At 38.9% G+C, this 20,808-nt stretch overlaps 1 protein-coding gene across 1 annotated transcript in view; it reads right to left on the reverse strand.

Annotated features, from left to right (window-relative positions):
• Positions 1-5,554: 5,554 nt before the first annotated feature.
• Positions 5,555-20,808, reverse strand: part of LOC124613026 (gamma-soluble NSF attachment protein-like) — a 139,592-nt gene continuing 124,338 nt past the window's right edge. Inside the window, exon 10 of the mRNA XM_047141588.1 lies at positions 5,555-7,220. The gene's annotated coding sequence lies outside the window, so the exon portion shown is untranslated. The remainder of the gene's footprint in view (positions 7,221-20,808) is intronic.

Consider the following 20,808-nt stretch of genomic DNA (forward strand, 5'->3'; position numbering starts at 1 on the left):
CTACACTGGGCAAGGAGGCGTATCTCACTCGCTCATCAGGCATACAAGTTAGGTGTGTTGATAAGAGATTTCTATCATGTGACACGCATACTGTCACTAATGTCATGTATGACACACCAGATGTGTTTTCTGGTGGAGGATTCGGTTGACTTGTCGCCTTGTCATCAAACATTGGCAGTTTTTCTTCCTTATATCTCCCCGTTGCAAATGGACATTACACCACAACACAGACACAAATTAGAATACATTTGCTTTGTAGTCCAACACCGTCACCGCTTAACCATGATGCTGTGGCTCTTCATCGGTCCTTGGTGTTGTACTTCTTGAGATTGGACTGTTCACTGTTTCTATTTTGCTTTTTTTATTCAGAGTTGAGTACATCATCTTCCTGTTTTCATGCCTGATCTGTGCTCAGTTTTTGACGGGCTGTCCACTGGGTCCTCTTACCGCTAAATCTGAGGAGGATCCAATAGGGAGTTTCCCTCATGAGAATGATAAGGGCCTAAAGCACATAACGGTCAATTGCAAGATTGTAACATTTATTCATGCTCCTGAAATCTGTTAATCTTATGGTGAGTCAGGTTTATCTGTGCTGTAGGTCCACATTGTATATACGAAAATTCATGAAATGCTGTATCACTGGTTTCTCTGATATTCACTTAAATGTGGGATCGACGGTGCTGTGCTTTAAGCCATTATGGATCTCAGTGCCCCATTTGTACTCTACTCAAGTGAGCATGTTGCTAGACATTACTACTCGAGTTTAATAATTTCCACAAATGCCACTTTACGTTTGGAGTTGGTTTTTACTGTGTGCCAACCGGCTTTCATGTACAGTGTAAACATGAACTATGTTGAATCTATTTTAAATGCTAACTGAAAAGTAAAGCTGTGAGGATGGGTTATGAGTCGTGCTTGGCTAGTACAGTTTGTGGTGCACTTGCCCATGAAAGGCGAAGGTTCCAAGTTTGAGTCTCTGTGGGAGACACAGATTTAATCTGCCAGGAAGTTTCGTATCAGCGCACACTCCACTGCAGAGTGAAAATCTCATTCTGGGAACAGGAAAGAAAGTTAGCAGGAAAAGTTAGCTGCAAAGAAACTAGGGCCTCCCTTTGACTGAGCAAGTGACAAAATCAAATAAGCGTGACTATAAGCGAACATTTAACAAGTAAGTGTACAGTTAGCCAAGTTATTGCATTGATGCAGCGTAAGAACACCTAGGAGTAAATTCGTGAACTAATACATCCGTAAGAGATCTTGTGCATCTGTCCGAAAACTCCCACTAACAAAAATGTAAAATAGATAGTTGCAAAAGCTTACACAATATTTTATTATTGTGCTTAATTGTGAACAAAGCAACAAAATTCCACGAAAAAAAAAAAAAACCCATTTTTTTTGTGTCAGATAAGTTATGCACATTATTATTATTATTCTTTCCTTTCTCAAATGTTATGTCTAGTTAAAAATGGAAAGTGATGCGGACCTTGATCAAGCGTGACTTCCTTTTAACTGCACGGTATATGTTACATTGCATTTAGGAACTTTTGGGTAATTGAACATGTATCAATAATTACAGATTTCTGTAGTTGTATATATATGTTTGGATGTAGCTGTATTGCGTTGATGTACTGGTGGATATTGTGTGGTATGACTCCTGTAGTTGATAGTATAATTGGTATAATGTCAACTTTATCCTGATGCCACATGTCTTTGACTTCCTCAGCCAGTTGGATGTATTTTTCAATTTTTTCTCCTGTTTCCTTCTGTATATTTGTTGTATTGGGTATGGATATTTCGATTAGTTGTGTTAATTTCTTCTTTTTATTGGTGAGTATGATGTCAGGTTTGTTATGTGGAGGTGTTTTATCTGTTATAATGGATCTGTTCCAGTATAATTTGTATTCATCATTCTCCAGTACGTTTTGTGGTGCATACTTGTATGTGGGAACGTGTTGTTTTATTAGTTTATGTTGTATGGCAAGTTGTTGATGTATTATTTTTGCTACATTGTCATGTCTTCTGGGGTATTCTGTATTTGCTAGTATTGTACATCCACTTGTGATGTGATCTACTGTTTCTATTTGTTGTTTGCAAAGTCGGCATTATCTGTTGTGGTATTGGAATCTTTAATAATATGCTTGCTGTAATATCTGGTGTTTATTGTTTGATCCTGTATTAAAATCATGAATCATTCCATCTCACTGTATATATTGCCTTTTCTTAGCCATGTGTTGGATGCGTCTTGATCGATGTGTGGCTGTGTTAGATGATACGGGTGCTTGCCATGTAGTGTTTTCTTTTTCCAATTAACTTTCTTCGTATCTGTTGATGTTATGTGATCTAAAGGGTTGTAGAAGTGGTTATGAAATTGCAATGGTGTAGCTGAAGTATTTATATGAGTGATTGCTTTGCGTATTTTGCTAGTTTCTGCTCGTTCTATAAAGAATTTTCTTAAATTGTCTACCTGTCCATAATGTAGGTTTTTTATGTTGATAAATCCCCTTCCTCTTTCCTTTCTGCTTAATGTGAATCTTTCTGTTGCTGAATGTATGTGATGTATTCTATATTTGTGGCATTGTGATCGTGTAAGTGTATTGAGTGCTTCTAGGTCTGTGTTACTCCATTTCACTACTCCAAATGAGTAGGTCAATATTGGTATGGCATAAGTATTTATAGCTTTTGTTTTGTTTCTTGCTGTCAATTCTGTTTTCGGTATTTTTGTTAGTCTTTGTCTATATTTTTCTTTTAGTTCTTCTTTAATATTTGTGTTATCTATTCCTATTTTATGTCTGTGTCCTAGATATTTATAGGCATCTGTTTTTTCCATCGCTTCTATGCAGTCGCTGTGGTTATCCAATATGTAATCTTCTTGTTTAGTGTGTTTTCCCTTGATTATGTTATTTTTCTTACATTTGTCTGTTCCAAAAGCCATATTTATATCATTGATGAATACTTCTGTTATCTTTAGTAATTGGTTGAGTTGTTGATTTGTTGCTGGCAGTAGTTTTAGATCATCCATGTATAGCAAATGTGTGATTTTGTGTGGGTATGTTCCCATAATATTGTATCCATAATTTGTATTATTTAGTATGTTGGATAGTGGGTTCAGAGCAAGGCAGAACCAGAAAGGACTTAATGAGTCTCCTTGGTATATTCCATGCTTAATCTGTATTGGCTGTAATGTGATATTATTTGAATTTGTTTGGATATTAAGTGTTTTCCAATTTTTCATTACTATGTTTAGGAACTGTATTAATACTTTGTATATTTCCAATATCTGTAGTAACCATGAGTGGGGTACACTATCAAAAACTTTTTGGTAATCAACGTATGCGTAATGCAGCGACCTTTGTTTAGTTTTAGCTTGATATGTCACCTCTGTATCTATTATCAGTTGCTCTTTACAGCCTCGTGCTCCTTTGCAGCAGCCTTTTTGTTCTTCATTTATAATTTTGTTCTGTGTTGTATGTGTCATTAATTTCTGTGTAATGACCAAAGTTAATATTTTGTATATTGTTGGTAGGCATGTTATGGGGCAATATTTTGCTGGGTTTGCTGTCTCTGCTTGATCTTTAGGTTTCAGATAAGTTATTCCTTGTGTTAGTGTATCAGGGACTGTGTATGGGTCTGCAGTGTAATTGTTAAATAATTTAGTTAGATGTGAATGTGTTGAGGTGAACTTCTTTAGCCAGAAATTTGCTATTTCATCATTTCCAGGGGCTTTCCAACTGTGCGTAGAATTAATTGCTCGGGTGACTTCATGTTGCAAAATTATCACTTCAGGCATTTGTGGTATCATATTGTATGAGTCTGTTTCTGCTTGTATCCACCATGCATGTCTGTTATGTTGTACCGGGTTTGACCATATGTTGCTCCACAAGTGTTCCATGTCTGTTATGTTTGGTGGATTGTCTATTTTAATGTGTGTGTTATCTATTGTCTGGTACAATTTCTTTTGGTTTGTGTTGAATGTTTGGTTTTGTTTCGTTCTATTTTCACTTTTTTTGTATCTCTCAAGTCGTTTGGCCAATGGTTGTAATTTATGCTTCTTTTCATCTAATTGCTCTATCGCTTCTTGTTGTGAGATTTTACCTAACCTTTTTCGTTTTTTGTCTGATATTTCATTTCTTATAAATTGTGTTAGCTGTCCGATGTCTTTTCTCATTTTACTATTCTGATCTGTAGCCTGTGTTGCCATGCTTGTTTTGTGGGTTTCTTCTGTGTGTTGGTTGGTTCTGATCTCTGTCTAGTCTGTACATTTAGTGTAGTGAGTGCTCCTACATAAACCAGTAGTTGTAACTCTTCCATAGTTGTATTTTCATTTATTTTGTTGTGTATGATTGTGTTGATAGTTGTTATTGTTGTTTCGACTTGTCGGTTATTTGGTGGTCTATGCAAGAATGGTCTAATGTCTGTATTTGTGTCTTTGTATTCTATATATGTCAACTGAAATTTTTCTTCTATATCTAACGAGTGTGTCACTTCATGTTCTATTTGTGCTTGTTCTGGTGGCTGTCTTAAGATTTCGTTTTCCTCTGATTGTTTAATTGATGCGTGTTGTTCTTTGTTTGTTTGCTCTGGGATGTTTGAGTCCATTACTGTATTTTCTTCTTCTTCTGATTGCACATTATTTTGTTCCAGTATTTGTTGTACTTGTTGTTTGATGTTTTCTAATTCTGGCTGGGGTATACTGTTATTTCTGATTATTACACGGATCTGATCAGCTAGTCATTGTTCTGTTAAAAATTTTAATTCTGGGTATTTGGTAATAAATGTTGTGTATACTTGTGATCTGTATCCAGTTGTGTTGGTTCCTAAGTTTATTGCTTGGTAATAACAGAACATGAGGTGTCGGTTAGCTTCATCTGACCATCTCATCCTCTGTCTTTGTTTTCCTTCTAGAGTGGTTGCAGGAAGCATGTCCTGCAAAACACCTCTATTTGGATTTAAATCATTTTCCATGTGGCTAGCAGTGTCGTTACCATTGTGGATGGGCATAGGGTTCAAGCGTCGTCCCCAACCATGACAGCGCTTGTCCGAGGCTTCATTAGTTCTGTCCTGAACCAACTAATCACACTAAAAGGGGGGGTTAGCCCTATTACTGGTTTGTTCTTTTCATCGCCTTTTATGACTGGGAGAACATACCGAAGGCCTATTCTTTTCCCGAGCCTCCACGGGGTTTATTATTATTATTGTTATTATTATTATTCCTGTTGTAGTTGTTATTGGAAGTGACTGTAGTTGTATAAACTATTACACAGCAGACACTATTTCACTCTCTCATATTTTACTGAATCTAAAAATTTGGGAACACCCAGAATGTATACTCACGAGCCACAACTGTCTCTGGAACATATGTAGTCTTCTTCTACCAAACCTTAAAATTTCCCTGTATCAAAACAGGCCAAAGTTACAAAAAACAAAAATAATTTCTATTTTTAAGTGTAATATAGTTGATATGGTAAAGCTCAAGAGATATGTATTGTACAATACAGATTTGTGCAAATGTGAAATGTTTTCAGGGGATTACAGGAACTCAAATGAAAATGCCACATATTACTTTATAATGCATGTAATAATGTACATATAAGTTTTCCACTGTTACAATAAGTAAATAGCAACAATTTACAACATATAACAATGTATTATAATAATTAACATGGGCCTCTTCCAAATGTAGCATCTGTAAAATGCTCCATTTCTCACAATCAGAAATCATACAAACAAGCAGCAGTAATGCATTGCCGAGCTGAAGGGATTTGATTACCCTTCCTTATTTACAAGAGAAAAAGAAAAGATGAAACAGCAAATAATACATAAACCAAGTTTTCGTGGTGACTGCCTTTCAAAATGTCTGCCTTATCACTATTCCAAAACGTGCTGACGCTGTATTTTGGACATAGCATACATATTAGTATACTGAATGTTGACAAAACACTTAGCTATTATAATGATGCTCTAGTTAAGAGCTAAAAGTTTTACGTAAGCAACATTTTATTTTGCTGAAGTAAAGTTGCAGTTAACTGTGCTTTTGAGTAAATTTATGAGATACTCAGAGAGTGTATTTCCACTGCAGGTTTACTTTCTCTTTGTAGACCAAAAATATGGACAAGAAAATATTTATCATTTAAAAGTCTAAATTTAAAGGCTGATAAAATGGAACTGCACTGTTCAAAGAAAATTAGCCATTAAGGCATTAATAGATAATGTGGAATGCTTTTGAACAGGTAATAAATAGCTTCAGTAATTTTTTAACGTGCAAGCAAACTTCTCATAACTTCCAGTCACAGAGAAAAAAGTCTAACAAAAACACTCATGCTTCCTTAACACCTAATAGGAAAGTTTTTTCCCATAAGACTGTTAAAATAGGAGAACAAGAAGCTTTTTGTGAGGACAGAGATGTCAAAACTTCTTGCTACAGACAATCTAAAACCATTAATTAACTACTCTTTTCACACAAAGAGTCAAGTGAAGTTTTTGAGTATTGCCTATATGTTCAGTTACACATTTGAGTAAATGATTTCCACATACAGAGAAGGAAGGTAAAAAATGTGACCAATACATCTGAGATTATATATATCTGATAGAATCATTACTGAAGCTCACAACTCCTTGATGTGGACTGCTGAAGAAATTTAACTCAATCCCAACTCACAGCTAAAAAAATTGACCTTATCAAATAATCTGCTACTATCTTTGGCATGTCAGCACTTCTTGGAAAATTTGAGTAGAAAAAATATTACTTCTAAAAAATGAACAATTCATAAGAACAAACTGAAGCACCATAGCAATATTGTTATTATGTCAGTTTTTTAAAATTTCTTCTGAATTCTATTAAACCTAAAATTTATTTGCTAATAATAGCAACCTGCATTTAAAATAATGTAAGAATTATTTACAAAGTAAATCATTCTATAATTAAAAATGCACTGATTAACACTTCAGCAGTCCTTCACTTTATTCAATCAGCAAATATAATTGAAAACAATTTATATATTACTTTAACATTATTTTCAGTCATTGCACATTTTAAGACCATTTACACTATGTTCTTAAACACCAGGAAGATTCTGGTATCATAAGTCACTGTTACTATTTTATCCTCTTTTTTTTCCTTAACTCATCTCTTCCACTTTCTGCACAATATGAATAAATGCAAATATGTTCTCTCTGCCAAACAGCAGTATTCTGCATGGACTTTGTCAGTCTTGCATCTGAAACTGAACAAAGAAAGCTGCAATTAATAATTTCACAAATTAACTATGTTACATTCACAGATGAACACAGTGCTGGTATTAGGTATAGGGTCTCAATATGTTTGTAATTTATTAACTGATAAATTACAAGATAAAATATTTTTAGAGCTATGGAACATTCATTACTCAGATACTAGAAATCTTTTATTACACTAAAATTAATTTTTATTGCTTCTGTATGATAACATTAAGTAATGTTACATTTTAAACTTCAGCAGGCTTGACAAGTCTCTTAGTCCTTGCATAGCTTCTGCAATACACATGCATTTGAGGTTGCTTATTGTAGTCAGGTGTTGGTCTCCCTCTACAATTTTTACCCCTCACACTTACTTCCATAACAAAATTGATTATTCTTTCATGATCACAATATGTTCTACGAACCAATCATTCCTTTTACCCAAGTTATGCCATTCATTTCTCTTCTCTTTAATTTAATTCGGAACCTCATTAGTTGACACTTCCATCTTCAGAATTCTCCTATAGCACCACATTTCAAAAGCTTCTATTCTCTTTTTGTCTGAGCTATTAAACACCCATGCTTCACTTCCACATAAGGCTACACTCCAGAAAAATACCTTCAGGAAAGAAAATACTTCCTAGTACTTAAATCCATAGTAAATAACAACTTTTTTTTTTAGAAATTCTTTCCTTGATATTGCTAGTCTGCATTTAATACCCTCAACTTCAGGCACTGTGAGTTATTTTACTGCCCAAATAACAAAACTCCTTTATTTTCAGTGTCTCATTTCCTATTCAGCTGATTTCATTTAATTACATGCCATTATCCTTGTTTTACTTTCGTTGTTGTTCATCTTATAACCTCTTTTCAAGACACTATTTACTGCCTTAAATTGCTCTTCCAAATTCTCCAGTGTCTGACAGAATTACTATGTCACTGATAGACCTCAAAGTTTTAATTTCTTGTCCATAAACTTCAATTCCCTTTCCCAATTTCTCCTCTTTTTCCTTCATAGCTAGCTCAATGCACAGATTAAACACCATCTGGGATAGGCTACAACACTGTGTTATTCTTTCCAACTATGGCTTATCTTTCATCTTTTTCATCTCCCATTATTGCAGTCTGGTTTCTGTACAAGTCATGGAAACCTTATGCTTCCCATGTTTTATTCCTGCTATCTTCATACTTTCACAGAGAATGTTCCAGTCAAATTGTCAAAAGCTCTCTCTGAATCTACAAATGCAATAAACATATGGTTGTCTTTGGTCAACCGATCTTCCCAAACACAGCTAACATCATCTGTTGAGCATCTTCACCTTCTCAGTCAGTGTCTTGGGTACACTTCTCTAAAGGTGTTGCAAATTTGGACATTCATACTCTGTCATATGTTTCTTCTATGTCTAGGAAGTCAAGTGTGGTGCTTTTATCCTTTTCGATACATTTTCCAAGTAGTATTCATCTTGTGAAGATCAGATCAGTTGTACCGTTTTTCCTAAACTCATACATTTCTTCTTCCAGGAGCAGTTGAATTATACCTTGAATCCCCTTTTCTATGTTCTCCAAAAATATTAATCCATGTGAAAGCAATGTTACATCTCTGTAAGTTACCTATTACCTTTTTTGAATAGTGGTATAAATACACGTTTCATCCCGTCATCAGGAATCTTGTTCTCTCTCCCAATTACATGTAACGTACGGTACAGCCAATGGATTCCATATGTTCAAGCCACCTTCATATATCTGTATTTGATTCAGCAGCCCCACTAGATTTTCTCTGCTCACAGTTTTCAAACCTTGCACTACTTCCAACCAAAATAGTGGTGGTTCTTCTTTGTCACTTCCTTTCTTCTCAAACACCCACTCTGCATTTCTATATCATTCATGTTGTTTTTCACATCTCTATTGTTGAGTTGGTTAAATACAGTAGAACTCCAATTTTTGAAACTCCAACTATCCGGATCACCAATTGTCTGGATCCCTTTGAGGTAAAAGAAGTTTGTTCTGTATGGCTACAAAGACGGTGAGTGGTAAGCAGTTAGCTGAGATGTTTGGTGTGAGAGCATCAACAATTTCAGAAAAAAAAGCCATCAATTTTAAATTTTGCGTCTGTCCATGTGAATGAAGATGGGCATTTGCTGAGAAAAATTGTGAAAATAAGCAAAAAACAAACAGGTCATATTGAAGAGGTTTTTGCAGCAGCCAGCATTAAGAAACACTCTTTCAGGGCCAATTATTTGCAAAAAGGCAAACTTTTAGCTGAGAAAATTGACAGTTTGTCTTCATTTAAAGTGAGCAACACGGAATTTCAAGGCAAGGCACAGTGTCGTGAGTTGCACTTAACCCTTTCGTGAGCCATGGGAAACATGCTTCCCACTACAATGAACTCGCTCCTAGTCCCATGGGATTCACAGTTCCCACCTCTGTACTGTGCTACCACCTAGTGAACAGTATAGGGTACTACTTCCAATCGGAATTTCCCGCTGTTTTTGCTGTACCTTCACGCAGAGGCATTGCATAGCTAAGTGTTGCTCTGTAGAGGAGCCTTTCAGTGCTGTTCGCGTGACATTTTGTGATTTTTTTTCCTCGAAGCTATAGTATAAGGTAAATACTTTTGATTTACCCAAATTTATGAAGGAAAACATAAAATTGGAATGAGGAGAATTCCAGTTTGAAATAAAAGGAGCCATTTCTGCAGTAAAATGGATTGATAACTGTCCAGTCACTTTCCTGTCCTCAGTTCATGACCCATGAGAAACAGCCACAGTGAAAAGGAAAAACAAGGATGGTACTAGTACAGAGATTTCTTGTCCTGAAGTTGTGGCAGAATACAACAAAATAATGGGTGGTGTCAATAAGTTTGATCAATTACGAAGAAAGGTATGCTATTGGCAGACATTCTGTAAAATGGTGGCACAGAATATTTTATTTCCTGGTGGACGTTGCTGCAGTGAACAGTTTTATCTTGTGGAAAATAAGTAAAAGAGAAAGTGGACAGCACGATCAGCTCACATACAGGATCCATCTAGCCAGATAATTGAGCGCTGGCTTCTCATCCCAAAAAAGGCTTGGACAAAAACCTGTCTTTCTGGCAAAAAGGGGTAAAGTACCTGAAGATTTTCGTCATGTGGCTGTAGGGGAGCATCAACCCATTTTAGGAGAAACCTACTGGACGTGCTGTCATTGTAGTATCAAAGCTGCGGAAAAGAGCACTCGCTGTGTTTGTACATATTGTCAAATATCACTTTGAATAGATCCATGTTTCAGAAAATTTCATGGCAAGTAATTGTGAACAATCATTGTAACAAGAGAAGTAAATTTATCAAATAAATATGACATATATTGAAAAAGTTGTTTTTGTCATTTAACTCCAAGGAAGGGCAGTGGGAAGAATAATTCCCACCTTGTTGTGTGACCTCACTTTCACAGTTGGAGCAAATTTGATATTCTGTATGATAAATATACATATCTGTTAACTACTATCTGCTCTCCATTCATTAAAAAAAAAAAAACTGCTCAATAATTTTGCCCACAAAAGGGTTAAATGGTGTAAAAGTATCGTCAGATCAAAAATCAGCAGAGAATGCTACTGAAAATTTAAAATTGAATCAGAAGCTAATGACCTTGAATTTTTATTAAATGCAGATAAGATGGGCCTTATTTGGAAGACAGCCTGAAACAACTTTAGTGTTTAAAACTGAAACTAGTGCTCCTGGCCATATGGTTGGTTACGGCCATGTTACCGTGCTAACTTTACGGGAAACCACAAAATACCCCTTCTGTTGATATCAAACTCTGAAAGCCCCGGTTTTTCAAAAATGTGAAACCTCCCATCTTTTACAAGAATCAGCCAAAGACCTGGATGACTGCTACTTTATTTTGTGAATGGTAGGAGTAAATTTTTATAATTGAAGTAAAATATACCAAAAGGCAACAGGGAAAGAAAGCAGTAAAGTGATGTTAATTCTGGGCAGTTCCCCTGCAGAAAGCCGCCTTCCTGGTAGAAAAGATGGACACTTTAAAACACACTTCCTGCCAAAGAATGTAACGAGTTTGCAGCAGCCAATGGACCAGACAGTTATCGAAGCTATGAAGAAACATTACAGCAGACAACTTTTTGAAAGCTTTTGACAGAACATGAAAATGATGAAGGTTTTGTAGCTCATCAACAAAAAATGAATTTAAAAGACTGCTCTTACATGGTGGTAGAAACATGAAATTTGGTGAAGACAACTACATTAAAAAGAGATTGGAATAAATTGAAAGGGATTTCAGTCAAAGATGAGGTATGGAAAGACAAAGATGAGAAGAAGTAGTGTGAAAAGGAAGAGGAAGAAATAACACTTGAGGACATACGAAAATCCTTCTGAAAATTCCTGGACATTCCGACTGCAGAGCAGAAGATATAGGCAAGTGGCTTGTTCACAATTCTTTGGACCCTGGATTCCATATTCTCAGTGATAATGAAATCATTCAAAGTGTAGGGGAAGAAACTTATAGCCAGGAGGATGACATTGTCATTGCACCAGATGCAGGACTGCCACCTGGTGGGGAATTTGCATGTCTTGATACTGTGTTAACATGGATGGAGCTGCAGCTTGAGTTTCACAATACACAGCTGCTCACTGTGAGCATATGCGAGACATGGCTGCAAGAAAAAGATTGAAGACAACAAAACAACTGAATCTGACATACATTCAAGAACTAACACTGTTTATAAGTACAGTACTGCACAAAATTTGAAAGACATTGTTTGCAGTCATAAAATTAATATTACAGTAGTATGTATGCACAGATTTAGTTTTTAAAGAAATGATCCATTTTAATGATTCTTCCAGTTACCCAGATACTAGAGTGTCCATATTGGGTCCAGTTCCAAGTCATCCAAATAACTGGAGTTCAGAGTTAGGTGTAGACTTATTACAGGGATGCTTTTCCGATGTTTTGAAATATGCCAAAATGAGACCTCCATCCAAGAATGGGTCAAGGGAATACAATGGAAACTATCACCCTATTTCTATTCTTCCAGTCCTATCAAAGGTGTTACAGAAAGTAGAATGACATTACTATATGTAACCAATTTGAATTTCAACCAGGAAAAAAAACATTCTGGATGAAGTGAATAACTTTCTTGGACAGATAAGCAAAACATTGGATCAAAGAAGTAAAGTTGCAGGTATCTTGGTTGGCAACACTGCACCGACGCGGACTCCGAGTATTTGCTGCAATAAATAATTATAAAAAGCGTTGTTATTAAGCTATTTTTAAATGTTTACAGTTGTTATAAAAATATAATCTAAGTGTTGATAAATTAGTGAAAGTGTTAGTGAAGTATAAAATAAGATTAAACGGGGTAAGAAGCGTATTTTTCTTCTCGCGCCTGTAGCATGAATCCTAGGCCTAATTTCACGCACGCGAATCGTAAGTAAGCAATGAATTAAACTTATAGGCAAACGTTTCCAGTTAGTATAAATATAATATAGGTGTTGTTACATTAGTGGAAGTGTTAGTGAAGTGTTAAAGAAGATTACACAGGGAAGAAGTTTATTTTCCTTCTCTTGCCTATAGCACGGATTTTAGGCTTAATTTCACATGCGCCTATCGGAAGTAAACAGTGACTTAAACTTATATGTAAAAGTTTTTTTATTCAGTATTCTTACGTTTTAGTCAGTACTTAAATCAGTTTATATGATTTCTGTTTTTACCATGAGTGAGAAGTGTGACATGGTTGGTTGGTTGGTTGGTTTGGGGAAGGAGACCAGACAGCATGGTCATCGGTCTCATCAGATTAGGGAAGGATGGGGAAGGAAGTCGGCCGTGCCCTTTCAGAGAAACCATCCCGGCATTTGCCTGGAGTGATTTAGGTAAAACGCGGAAAACCTAAATCAGGATGGGCGGACGCGGGATTGAACAGTCGTCCTTCCGGTGTGACATGCCATAGGATCGTTAGTTCTAGGGTGTGGTGTGATGGGTGCTGTAGTTTCTTCCATTGGGGCGAATGTAGTGGAGTGGGAAATGGGGACATAAATGAGGCTCACCAGTGGTATTGTAGGGTCTGCAGTAGAGACAGGAAAATACTGGAACAGGAAGGGAAAATTGCAGCTCTTCAAGCTGACTTAAACAAGGCAAGGGAGGATCTGGAGACGTTAAAGAGGGAGAAGGGTGAACAGAGGTGGGAAGTGGCAACAGGTAATAGGGGGAACACGCAAAGGAGAGTATCAGACAGCTTTGTCATAAATCTTGAAAATAGATTTGACCTGTTGCCTCAGTCAGTATCGGATGAGCCTCATGTAGCTGAAGCTGTGGAAAGGGCACAATAAGCTTTCAAGGACTTGAAAAAGGCAGGGAAATTTGTGAGGAGAAAGAAAGTTCTGTTGTTAGGTAGCTCCCACGGTAGAGGTGTTGGCCAACTACTGCAGGAAAATCTAGGTCCAGAGTACCAGGACACAAACTTTTTCAAGCCTAGCGCAGATCTGGGTCAGGTAACAGAGGATGTAGGTTCTTTATGCAAGGATTTCACAAAGGAGGATGCCGTGGTTATAGTGGGTGGTCTGGGAAATAGCATTGACAAGGACTCTAAATATTCCATAGAGAGTGACCTGGTGAAGATAGCATCAGCAACAAAGCATACGAGTGTGGGATTTGTGACTGTGTTGAGACACCATGATTGGCCTCATTTGAACTCTTCTGTAGGGAGGGTGAACTTGGAGTTGGAGTGGCTACTTAGGACAGATATAGGGTCCCATATTGGTTTGATTCCTGTGGATGCTATCGATAGGATGGGCTACACTAGGGATGGCCTTCACCTCAATAGGAAAGGGAAGGGAAAACTGTCTGGGTTGATTGCAGAAAACTTAAGGGGGTACACTGCCACAAGTGGTAAAATACCACTGGTCACAGGTGTCAGAGGGATGCCTTTTTTTAGGATAGGGAAGGGGGAAAGAAGACGAGTTTTAAGAGAGATTGGAAGACACACTCAGTTTGAGAAAACAGATGAACAGGAGTCAGATTTTAGCATACAGCCTCCATTTAAACAATGTTTAACAGAAAGTAATCAGAAACTGCCAGTTCATCTTCGCCAAAGTAGTTATAATCCCATTAGTATGCAGTATCAGTTATCTTTATTACACCAGAACATTCCGGGACTCAGAAATAAAGTCGATGAACTACTCATTTGTATTGATAAAATGAATTCATCTAACTAAATTGACATAATCTGCCTCTCTGAACATCAAGTGACCACTGGTATAGATATGTTTGACATTTCAGGATTGAAGCTAGCTTCCTACTTCTGCAGAGTAAGTATGGATGGAAGAGGAGTTGCCACATTTATTAAAAACTGCCATAAATTCAAGAACATTGACATTAATAAATTCTGTGTAGAGCAGCATCTAGAAGCATGTGCAACAGAAGTAGAGATCCATAACAGATCCTATATAATAGTAACTATTTACCGAGCACCTGTGGGAAATTATAATCTATTCATAAATCATCTAGAAGCTCTTTTGGGCTATTTAACAGGAAGAAACAAAGAAATTTTGATTGCTGGTGACTTTAATACAGATTTTCTAATGCAATCTTCCAGTAAACATTTACTGCAGTTAGTAATGTTGTCTTTCAATCTAACTCACACAATTGAATATGAAAAAGCAGAATCCCCCAGTGCAGGGCTTCCCAACGTGTGGTCCGCCGGCTCTTTCTAGGGCGTCCGCGGCCATCTTTCAACAAATCGTGTAAAATAATGAGTAAAATTATTGAATAAAAATGTGAAAATCAAATACATCACTATTTTTTTCGTGTGAAAAACATGTGTACTTTTACTTCAGCCTTTGTGGTTCCTAAGTGAGAATGCATACACAGTTTAGTGCCGGAGAATGCGGCTTCTCTGATCGACTGTTTCGCAACAATACGGGGGTCGTTTGTGCGCTGGCTCACGGCGCTAGATGCGCTGAAACCTTTTATGCATGCACGGAGCGAGCTTTGTCGACCAATTACAGCGCTCACTGGCAACTATGCGGCCCCAGGCATCATTAAATGCTAAACTTGCTTTGTCAGTGCACTACCTATTTCATAAGTCAATTTTTGACCAGTTTATTACTTCTAACATGTATTGGTGGCTGAAGTCAGGATCACTGAAGAAGGGTGCAGTTTCTCCATCGCCTTCACAACAAAGGAAGTTTCCAGTTGAAATGAATGAGGAGGGAGGACGACCAAAGGAAGAACAATCACAAGAAGCTCCACAGCCGGATTTATCATGTGAAAATGCTGTAAGTCCTCCACTGCTTGCAATATCCTGTGGAAGTGGAATAACCAAGAAGCGTAAGTACAACGAAAGCTATTTAGAAATGGGCTTTATAGAGACAAAGGAGGGTAAAGGTCAGTGTGTAATTTGTGCGCGAGTCCTTCCGAACAGTTCAATGGTTCCACTTAAATTGCGCCATCATTTTGAAGGTACTCACCCAGATTTCCAGGATAAAGACATCATTTTTTTCAAAAGGAAGAGTGCTGAACTAGCTGCTTCTCAGCATTGCATGAAAACTCATGCAAAAACAATTAATGAAAATTCATTAAAAGCTTCTTTCTTGGTTAGTTATTGAGTGGCAAAAACAGGCAAAGGTCATACCATTGTAGAAAATCTTATAAATCTGTGTTAATGATATTGTTTCTTGCATGCTAGACGAAAAGGCAGTAAAGCTTGTATCTTCGGTGCCATTATCAAACAATACTGTCAAGAGATACATTGTTGACATGTCAAATGATGTGAAAGACACTCTTGTTTCTCGCATCCAACACAATTCATTTTCTCTACAGGTAGATGAATCCACTGATGTTGCAGGATTAGCGACTTTATTGGCTTTTGTCCGTTATGAATATTCTGGATGTTTTGAGGAGGACCTCTTAATGTGCAGACCACTACCTGCCAACACAACAGGTGCTGAAATATTACATCTATTGGATGATTTTTTAAGGACTAACGAAGTTTCATGGTCTAATTGCATAGATGTGTGCACAGATGGTGCAAAAAGCTATGATGGGTCCTACAGTCGGAGCAATAATGAAAATAAAAGAAAATACACTCCTGGAAATTGAAATAAGAACACCGTGAATTCATTGTCCCAGGAAGGGGAAACTTTATTGACACATTCCTGGGGTCAGATACATCACATGATCACACTGACAGAACCACAGGCACATAGACACAAGCAACAGAGCATGCACAATGTCGGCACTAGTACAGTGTATATCCACCTTTCGCAGCAATGCAGGCTGCTACTCTCCCATGGAGACGATCGTAGAGATGCTGGATGTAGTCCTGTGGAACGGCTTGCCATGCCATTTCCACATGGCGCCTCAGTTGGACCAGCGTTCGTGCTGGACGTGCAGACCGCGTGAGACGACACTTCATCCAGTCCCAAACATGCTCAATGGGGGACAGATCCAGAGATCTTGCTGGCCAGGGTAGTTGACTTACACCTTCTAGAGCACGTTGGGTGGTACGGGATACATGCGGACGTGCATTGTCCTGTTGGAACAGCAAGTTCCCTTGCCGGTCTAGGAATGGTAGAACGATGGGTTCGATGACGGTTTGGATGTACCGTGCATTATTCAGTGTCCCCTCGACGATCACCAGTGGTGTACGGCCAGTGTAGGAGCTCGCTCCCCACACCATGATGCCGGGTGTTGGCCCTGTGTGCCTCGGTCGTATGCAGTCCTGATTGTGGCGCTCACCTGCACGGCGCCAAACACGCATACGACCATCATTGGCACCAAGGCAGAAGCGACTCTCATCGCTGAAGACGACACGTCTCCATTCGTCCCTCCATTCACGCCTGTCGCGACACCACTGGAGGCGGGCTGCACGATGTTGGGGCGTGAGCGGAAGACGGCCTAACGGTGTGCGGGACCGTAGCCCAGCTTCATGGAGACGGTTGCGAATGGTCCTCGCCGATACCCCAGGAGCAACAGTGTCCCTAATTTGCTGGGAAGTGGCGGTGCGGTCCCCTACGGCACTGCGTAGGATCCTACGGTCTTGGCGTGCATCCGTGCGTCGCTGCGGTCCGGTCCCAGGTCGACGGGCACGTGCACCTTCCGCCGACCACTGGCGACAACATCGATGTACTGTGGAGACCTCACGCCCCACGTGTTGAGCAATTCGGCGGTACGTCCACCCGGCCTCCCGCATGCCCACTATACGCCCTCGCTCAAAGTCCGTCAACTGCACATACGGTTCACGTCCACGCTGTCGCGGCATGCTACAGTGTTAAAGACTGCGACTGAGCTCCGTATGCCACGGCAAACTGGCTGACACTGACGGCGGCGGTGCACAAATGCTGCGCAGCTAGCGCCATTCGACGGCCAACACCGCGGTTCCTGGTGTGTCCGCTGTGCCGTGCGTGTAATCATTGCTTGTACAGCCCTCTCGCAGTGTCCGGAGCAAGTATGGTGGGTCTGACACACCGGTGTCAATGTGTTCTTTTTTCCATTTCAGGAGTGTAAGAATTGCAACAGTAGTCATTGTGCTCTCCACAGATACGCTTTAGCTACGAAAGAAATGCCTGTTTCGTTCAAGAAAGTTTTAGACAAATCCATTCAAATCATTAACTACATAAAATCAAGGCTGTTGAAGTCAAGACTTTTCACAATACTGTGTGAAGATATGGGAATCCTTCATCGTTTGCTGCTTCTCCACACAGAAGTGAGGTGGCTCTCACGTGGGAATGCACTCTCTCGGTTGTACGAATTAAGATTGGAAGTCTTAGCTTTCCTTTTGGAGTGTAACAACAAATTAGCAGACCTTATTAATCACAAAAATTGGCAGTGTATACTTGCCTATTTGTCAGATATTTTCTCCGAAATGAAGAAAATCAATATTTCATTCCAAGGGCAACGTGAAACAAATGTCACTGCTATCGACAAAGTTCGAGCATTCAAGAGTAAAATAAATTTTTGGGCAGAGAGTGTCGAGGAGGGGGAGGTCGAGTGTTTTCCTCTTCTCAACGAGTTTTTGGAAAACAAAACATTGGCACCTGGGAAGAATTTGTTTCATCAAATCCTGGAACATCTCCGAAGCTTGATGTCATTGTTGGAGCATTATTTCCCAACAGCTGAAGATGAGAAGCTGCAGAAATATGAATGGGTGGTCAACCCATTCACTATATCCAAAAAGCAACACATTCTATCATCAAATGAATATGAGTTGTTGACAGAAATTGCCACAGACTCTACCTTGAAATCTAGTTTTGACATTGACGGTTACTCACACTTTTGGATCCATTTGGATAACAAGAAATACTACCACTTTGTTGAAAAGGCAAAACATGTACTACTTCCATTTGCCAAAACATACATGTGTGAATCTGGATTCTCGATCTATGCTGCCCACAAAACTAAGTACCAAAGCTGTCTAGATGCGGAACCAGACATCCGTCTCCAGTTGTCAAGAACTGACGCACACCTGCTCCTGCCGGAGGTTCGAGACCTCCCTTGTGTGTGTGTGTGTGTGTGTGTGTGTGTGTGTGTGTGTGTTGTCGTTAGCGGAAGTTAAACTTAGGTTAATAGTGTGTAAGACTAGCGACTGATGACCTCAGCAGTTAAGTCCCATTGACTTTACATACATTTGAACATTTTTCTTCGGCTTTCACGAACACCCCCCCCCCCCCCCCATACACACACACACACACACACACACATGACTGCTATGAAATATGCATGCTCCTTACACGACAGTGGAAGTGAATAGACCACAAGCGGCAGCTTGTCAAAAACGAACAGTTTGGACGTGACTTTGATTGCTCTTGGAGGAAGGCAGCTCCAACGTGTGAGATGTCAATTACCAAGTAATTTTAATAGGCTATAGTGCGTTGAACAAAGGGAGTAAATCCACTAGTAAGTGTCTGGATACAGTGGGAATTCAAACTGGATCATTAATTTCAAGTTGTTTTCATTCATCTCTAAACCAAAGACTATTGATACTTCTGGGGGGGGGGGGGGGGGGGGGGGGGGGGGGTCCATTGGAAATGGGGCACTTGCATTAAGAAACTTTCAGTTCCCATGGGTTTCGCTCTTCGCTCTGAAATTTAAACTTACTGTGCTCTTGACTGACTAGTGATCCGCCATGGATTTTCAACTGACGGAAGGGTCCGCCAGCTGAAAAGGTTGGGAAGCCCTGCCCCAGTGCTTTCATACCCCTCTTTATGAAGTACTTACTCACTGCTCAAATCTCGATTTTTCCCATCTTCACAAATCACTACGCAGGAACAGCAACAGAGCTGCGTCACCGCCACAGCTCTCTTCCAAGACCACTGACATGGCTTGTGTTTACAGGTAACAGTCTAATGAATATCACATGAACAACTCATTGCACTAGCACTGACCTCTCATGGTGATTCTGAGAACTTTTCAAACCACCCTCATATTTTACAGCCATGACTTATTAAACTGGTAGTTCAGTAATTTTCACACCTGTCAACACTGGCTTTCTTTGGGATTGGAATTACTATATTCTTCTTGAATTATGAGGATATTTCACGTGTCTCATACACATTGCTCATCAGATGGTAGAGTTTTGTCATTGCTGGCTCTCCCAAGGCTATCAGTAGTTCTAATGGAATGTTGTCTACTCCCGGGGCCTTGTATTGAATTAGGTCTTTCAGTGCTCTGTCAAATTCTTCACGCAGTATCATACCTCCAATTTCATCTTCAGCTAAGTCCTCTTTCATTACCATAATATTTCCCCTAAAGTACACTGCCCTTGTACAGACCCTCTATATACTTTTTCCCTCTTTCTGCTTTCCCTTCTTTGCTTACAACTGGTTTCCCATCTGAGCTCTTGATATTCATGCAGGTGCTTCCCTTTTCTCCAAAGGTCTCTCTAATCTTCCTGTAGGCAGTATCTATCTTACCTCTAGTGATATATGCCTCTATATACTTACATTTGTCCTCTTAGTCATCCCTGCTTTCTCATTTTGCACTTCCTGTCAATCTCATTTTTTATACATTTGTACTACTTTTCACCTGCTTCATTTACTGCATTTTTATATGTTCCCCTTTCATCAATTAAATTCAATATCTCTTCTGTTATGCAAGGATTTCTACTAGCCCTCGCCTTTTTACCTACTTGATCTTCTGCTGCCTTCACTATTTCACCTCCCCAAAGTTACCCATTCTTCTTCTACTGCATTTCTTTCCCCCTGTTCTTGTCGTTCATTCCCTAATGCTCTCTCTGAAACCCTCTACAACCTCTGGTTCTTTCAGTTTAGTCAGGTCCCATCTCCTTAAATTCCTACCTTTTTGTAGTTTCTTCAGTTTTAATCTACAGTTTATAACAAATAAATTGTGGTCAGAGTCTACATCTGTCCCTAGAAATGTCTTACAATTTAAAACCTGGTTCCTAAACCTCTGAATTACTAATATACAATCTATCTGAAACCTTCCTGTGTCTCTAAGGCCTCTTCCAAACATACAACCTTCTTTCATCATTCTTAAACCAAGTATTAGTTATGTGTATGTTATACTATGTGCCAAATTCTAGCAGGCGGCTTCCTCTTTCATTCCTTACTGCCAATCCATATTCACCTACTATTTTTCCTTCTCTTA

Source organism: Schistocerca americana, chromosome 4, assembly GCF_021461395.2.
Source record: "Schistocerca americana isolate TAMUIC-IGC-003095 chromosome 4, iqSchAmer2.1, whole genome shotgun sequence".
NCBI classification, from domain to species: domain Eukaryota; kingdom Metazoa; phylum Arthropoda; class Insecta; order Orthoptera; family Acrididae; genus Schistocerca; species Schistocerca americana.